This window comes from Cyprinodon variegatus, unplaced genomic scaffold (assembly GCF_000732505.1).
Source record: "Cyprinodon variegatus isolate N-32 unplaced genomic scaffold, C_variegatus-1.0 Scaffold325, whole genome shotgun sequence".
In the NCBI taxonomy this organism is placed as follows: Eukaryota; Metazoa; Chordata; class Actinopteri; order Cyprinodontiformes; family Cyprinodontidae; genus Cyprinodon; species Cyprinodon variegatus.
The window spans coordinates 667,148-673,674 of NW_015150778.1; positions in this window are offsets into that span (position 1 = coordinate 667,148).

Below are 6,527 nucleotides of genomic sequence, written 5' to 3' on the forward strand. Positions count from 1 at the left end.
GGGGGGGGTGCACACTCACTTGTTTTCATCATTAAAAGCAGCTCGTTGTTTGGGGTCCTTGCTGGCTGGAGGCGCAGCCCTTTGCTATATTTATTGTCTGTAAAGCAGCAGCTGTCAGCTCTAATTGAGAACTATAGGATGAATGTTTCTGGGCCATTTAATAGCAGGAAGCCTCTTAAGAAAATAATAAATAAAAACAAAGATTATTTTTCTTTTGCAATGCGCCGCTCCTCATTTGTCGCTCTAACCTTTCCGACCTGTTTTTGAAAAATTCTGGGCTGTCAGCCGGAGGATAAGTTGCTTTTATTTTTGAAGGGAGTCAGTGTGTGTGTGTGGGGGGGGGCATCTTTAATAAGCTTATGTAAAGAAGTTGACAGAAGGCTGCAGGCGTCGCAGCCGAAACATAAAAAAATAGGTAAAGCTTGATTACGCGCTCCAAAGAGTTTGACCATCTTTAATCTAGTGTCTAAAAACGGCGCCTTTAATTTAAGCTTAAGTGCAGATTACAACATCACAGGAGGGAAAGTTCAACAACTTTGAGAGTCAGTTCGAGAAAACCATTTTCTTCCAGTCACTGATGTTGACCCGAGCTGACATAAGCCTTTTAATACAACTCCAACAATTCCCTGCAAAGTGTCCTAAACTGCATCACAGTCACATTTAGTTAGCCTCCTGTTTAAAAACCTCCCTGCACCTAAAAACGTCTCACCTTAATGCGCTTTAGGACATCTTAACGCGGATTTATCCCGTCTTAATGATCCTGCAAAGGCACCTTTTGAAGATGTATTTCTGAATCACAGTTCAGAGGTCTGCCAACCCTCACCGCTAATTCTCCAAATCCACTAATCCAACCACAGCAGGCAGATGGAATCATTAAAATGGGAAATATTAGTTGGGGATCTTCGGACGCACAGTGATCTAAAGAGATGAAGAAAATGGGTTTTTGCTTCATGGGGCTGTTTCTGTCTCAAAACCAAAATGCAATTGTAATTTTTTTCCTTAATAGAAGTATTTGCATCTCTTTTCAGAAAAAAAGATGAATATTTACATTAGATTAACTTTAACCAAAGAAACTCTGCAAGCGTGATGCTTGAAGGAAGTCAGGACCTGCCAGCCTTAAAGAAATGACAAGTGTGTGAAACAGGATCACTTAAAGCGCCGCAACTCTTCAACCTTCCCACTTTATCCCAGAAGTCAGCCGAGTCGTGGGAAACTTCTGAAGAGCACAAAACTCTGCTGAAAACGAAGTGTGTCTACATGCAGAAGAGATAAGAAAGTGAGCGACTGAAAATCCTGAATCATCTCCCAGAAAGACGACAAACTGTTGCAAGACTGAGCTAATCTGAGAGAGGGAGGCGTCTGAAAGGCCTCAATATGTCAGCCATAGTGGACAGGCGCCTTATTGGAGCATGTTTACTTCTCCTCTCAAATAACTGCATCTGTCATCCTTCCTTTGCATGTTTGACCTTTTCTTCATCGTTTCTACACACCGAAGGCACAGGACGAGCCGCCGGTTGCTCTGCATGTCAGAGAGTCAGGCTGTAAAGTTTCCACGTTTCTCCTGATCTCTGGCGAAGTTTGGGGCGTTTGCAAAGCGGCGTTGGGTTGTTGATGCGAGCCGAGTTGGGATGATGGAGCTGAAAGGCTTAACTAATTATGGAAAGAGCAGGGGGGGGGCTTCTGTTGCTGCCTGTTTGATCTATAGATTAAAAAAAAATAATAAATTGAATCGTTTCTTCGGTTCCTCACTCCACTTGTTTTTTTTGGAGAATGTTGCAGTCCTGAGTCAAACACCTCTTCCTTCCCACTCCTCCAGTTATTAACTGGATCCAGTTATTAACTGGATCCAGTTATTAACTGGATCCAGTTAATAACTGGATCCAGTTAAACCCGGCTCGTTAATTGCTAATTATTAAGGCAGGAGAGCGTAGCTAAGCTGATCTGATGAGTCTTCACCCAGGAGCTGGTAGGTTTTCCCGTTTCGTATCATTTTCTGGAAGGAGCTTGTTTTCTATGGCCGCTGACAAGATGTACAGAGATCTCCTTAAAAAGCGAGGAAGGACTCCCTTTATTCCACCCCTGTGGGCGCCATCATTAGTTTAAAGCTTAACTAAAGCTTTTCCTGCAGGTGTTTGGTTTTCTTCGCAGTGCAGAAGCTGTTTTTGGCTTTGCTTTGCTATGATTGTCAAAAAAGATTAAACCTTTAGAGAAAAATACTGAAACAGGCCCAGTATGCCTTCTTTGCCAATCTGGAGAGAATAAATGTTTTAAAATATTGGGATCATGGAAAAGCTTGAAGCATTTATTCTTTCTGATTAAAGTGCCACTAAATAGACTTTCCAACCTCTCCTGTCTTCCGTATTTCCCTTACTATTAAAATTATTATAATCCTGAATGTATTTTTGCTTGAAAGGATTTAGATTTCAAAAGAACATATTAACTAAATAAAAAAAAGAAGATATGTGTTTCAGTGGGAAAAAATGTTCTTTTCTTAAAATAAGTGTATTTGTTCTTGGATTAAGGAGATAAAAGAGACATTTTCCAATAGAACAAGACAATTTACAGTTAAAACAAGAAAACACAATTGCATTGTCTTATTTCAAGTGCATGTTATCTAAGTATCTTATTTTAAGAGTAAAAATACTCATTCCATTGGCAAACTATCTCATTTACTCAAATTAAGAGTAAATACACTTAATTTAAGTGATGTTTACTAATTTCTAGATGTTTTTTCCAGTTCACCTTTTACTGTCAGGAGCTGCTGGTTTGCATCTAGTTCACTTTCATCATTTTAACATAGAATGAATCAATAATTGTTGATTTCTTTCTAAAAGCCACTGATTGTCAAATGTTTAGAAAATGTTTGTTTCCAAATTGGTTAATAATTTAGCAAAATGTGGAAGAATTAAAGGGGTCTGAATACTTTCCACTGGTAGTGCATCCCATTGCTCTGTGCCCCCCCCATCCCATGGCTCTGTGCCCCCCCCCCCTCTGAGGAGCTGTCACTCTGGATCTCGGCGCTGTCGGTTCAGCCTGTCACGCTGAGGGATGCGTTCCGATCAGCCGTGGACACTGATAGACCTGTCAGGTGGGATGACGGCTGCGACTGAAGACGCACGCAGACAGGTACATGTAATGTGACAAGACTCCCCGCTTCCTCTCCAACCCCCTCCCCCCCTCCTTACCTTGGAAAAAATAAATACCCATAAGTTGGAAGAGGGCAGAAAGGATGAGGATGTATCCTGACGAGTTAAGGGAAAGTTTTAGTTTGAGGCTGAATAAATGTGATGCAGCCACATGACGAATCGTTGATCTGAACATCCTGACTTTCTGCACGGGATTGATCAGCTATTGAGCAACTTCATGAAATCACAAGTTCATCTTCATTACAGATGAGATCTGAAGAAAGTTTATCTTTATCTCTGTGCTTTTTTCTTTTATTGACACCGTTTGGTTTCCAAAAGCTCCTGCTGCTTCATTTGGATGCTTTTCCACATTAAGGTCTGACGAGGTCCAGGTCTAACCTTAACCAGTCCAGTAAAGTGAATGTGTCTAATGCTCCTGCTGCTCTGTGTTCAATGGCAGAGATCGGCTGTACACCAGCGGCTGTCACTGGAAATCCCCCTCAACACCAGCCTCTGGCCAGTCGCCTCTTGGGGTTTCTGCGACTGGTTGTTGCGGCTGGAAGGAGCTGTTAGCGGTTCTCGTCTATCTTATCCAAACTGCAGGAACCAGAATTAAAAAAGCAAAGATATTTTGCCGGCAGGTTTCTACATTTTAAGTTCATAAAGGTCAGAGGTCGGCAACCCAAACAAAAACTAAATCTGTCTTGAGCCGCAAAAATGTAAAAGTCTTCTATCAGCCTCGTCTGGAATCACGGCTCTGAGTGTTTTATCCCTCTATAGAAAAGGACTATATGGGCTTAAATATATAATAAACATTCATGATTAAATCCTGGAGCAAAGGTCACAAAGGTCGCACAGCAGCATGAGGTGAGGGAGGAGCAGTGAACGCGTCACCGCCTGGTTTAGGTTTGGTTGCACTGATGAAATTATAGAAACACAATAAAGGAATCGTTCTATGGTGGAGCAATTTCTTTTCAATTAGGTTCAATAGAAATTCTATTTCTTATGAGGTCAATAGACATTTATAATTTAGGAATTTTACATATTTTTTACTTAATTTAAGTTAAAATTACAGTTTTCTATAAAATTCTTAAAAAATTAGAACTCCATTATTTTTATTTGTTGTGGAAAAAAAAACATTTAACAGATGAAAACTGGGATTCTATCTCAGTCCCACTGAAGCTATCAGCTTATTGTTTTTGAATAATTAGTAAAACAGAATTTTTTTAAAGAAAAAGAATGAAATCGATCCAAAGGACCAATCAGTAACCATGTCTGATCCAGCGCTGATCAGCATTAGAATTTCTTTTTAGTATTTCGTCATCATAACAGGGGCCAGATAAGCATCTTTTGATCCGCTTGCTTGGTTTTTGACCAAAAGTGGACTTCATTAGTGGTGCAGTTCACTTTTTCACTAAACTTAGTGAACTATGACCTACAAACTAAGTTATGGGTGTAATGGTCATTGCTCCTACTGTCAAGCATGACTGAGGGTGACAGACTGGGAACGTTATCAAAGCAGTTCTATATGCTGCTTTTCTATGCTGCGTTTGTTACAGTCAAGAACAGCTCATTCAATGCAGATGTCATTTTTTATTTGTAATTTTGGAGCGCTGTTAGCATATAAGTGCTGCTAGCCTAAGGAGGCCATGTGCTCCAGATGGTCTGAACGGCAGCAGACCAAACCTGTCCTGTTTTAGCTACCTAAATAATAAATGGTTAAAAGTTCACAAATTTACAGGTTTGGTTTTAAACAATCTGGAAAACCAAGATAATGAGGCTATTGCTTTGGATGGTTTTGATTGGTTAATCAGCAATATTTAATGAAATTGTAAAGAAGACCTTTAACTCACAGCAGTTTAAACACTTTTAGCCACTAAACATACTGTTCAGAAAGGAGAACAGGTTCTTGGTACCAGAGATAAATGTCTTTATGCAGATCGTACATGTCAGCCTCACAAGAGAACAGAAAACTTTGTAAAGAGACTGGCTGACAGGTTTAATTATCCACGCTGAGGTGAGTCCTCTACAAATATGAGCTGTAAGGTAAGTCAGGCAGGAAGGAGCTGTTAAGCCTAAAGCAACATAAAAAGCAAAGATTACAGATTGCAAATACACCCCCCCACCCCCCAAAATACAGTCAACTTTAACAGGCCGCTCAGATAACAACCTTTGGTTCATTTAAAGAGTTGCCAAGGATACAAAAAAGGATTGGAGCAATTTTAAGTTTAAAAGATATTTCACTTATAATAAAGAAAAGTAAATTAATTTCAAACCTGAAGTTTTATTTAAATGTCATGTATGAAAACAATATTTAAATGTCTTCATGCAGCTCAGCTTTATTTAACAAAAACAATCAAAATTTGCAGAGAGACTCTAAAATGAGCTCCATTTTTACATGCATGTCGGCGTGTTTTTGCAGTGTAAGGGTCGACATGTTGCTGTGTTACAGATTACTGGGAGATTCAGACAGCAGACGCATTTAGAAGCTGCAGTCTGGGAAAGGAACAGGTTTGGATCTTTGGAAAGATTTAACACAATGTTCAGAACAGAACAGTCTGAATGTGTAAGATGGGTGGGGCCTAAAACGGGCCTGACAGCAGATCTTTGCCCCAGGGACACCAGCTAAGCCACACCTGATGTAAACACAGGCACAAAAAAAGGGCTTAAAGTTTAGAAAGTAAGAAAATTCTTCTTCATAATCCCAAACTATGAGGGTAAGTATGAACCCTGCCACGGTCTGCTGCAGCCATGAGGCAATAAGGTTAATAAGGTTGTCACAAGCTTGTTTGACTTAAAGGTTCATCGCCCAGATCTGAGGACCAACAGTATGGCAGTAATTATGTGAGGAGAGGCAGCTTGAGTGTATCCACACATCAGTTCACACCCACTCTGCTCTGCACTCAGCTGCTGACCTCCGTCTGACTCTGTGGCCTGGTGGGTCGGCTAAAACTACCACAAGAAGTGCAAGCAAGACGGTAGCTGAAGCTGAAGGGGAAATGCAAAGGGTGAGAGCAGAGGGGGAGTGATAATGGGGGGGGGGTAGCGGCAGCTCGTCCCAAGTGACATAAACCCCCTTTGGCAGCCTAATTAAATTTTCCAGTTTTCAACACTCACATTAAGCCTCCAGTGAGCTGGAAGGAAGGAATGGACGCAGCAGAGGAGGAAGAGAGGAAGACCCCCCCACACACACACACACACACACACACACACACACACACACACACCACACCCCCCCTGAAAGGAGGTCTGCCACCATGCTTGTTTTCTAAGTTAGTTGCAGGACATCAAGCCTCTCTGACCAATTAAGTTATTGAGACTGAAATTCTGCAGAAAAGTGCATAAATATTCTTCCAACAATTCAGGCACATCTTGATGTATCTTTCAGGAGGATCTCAATCC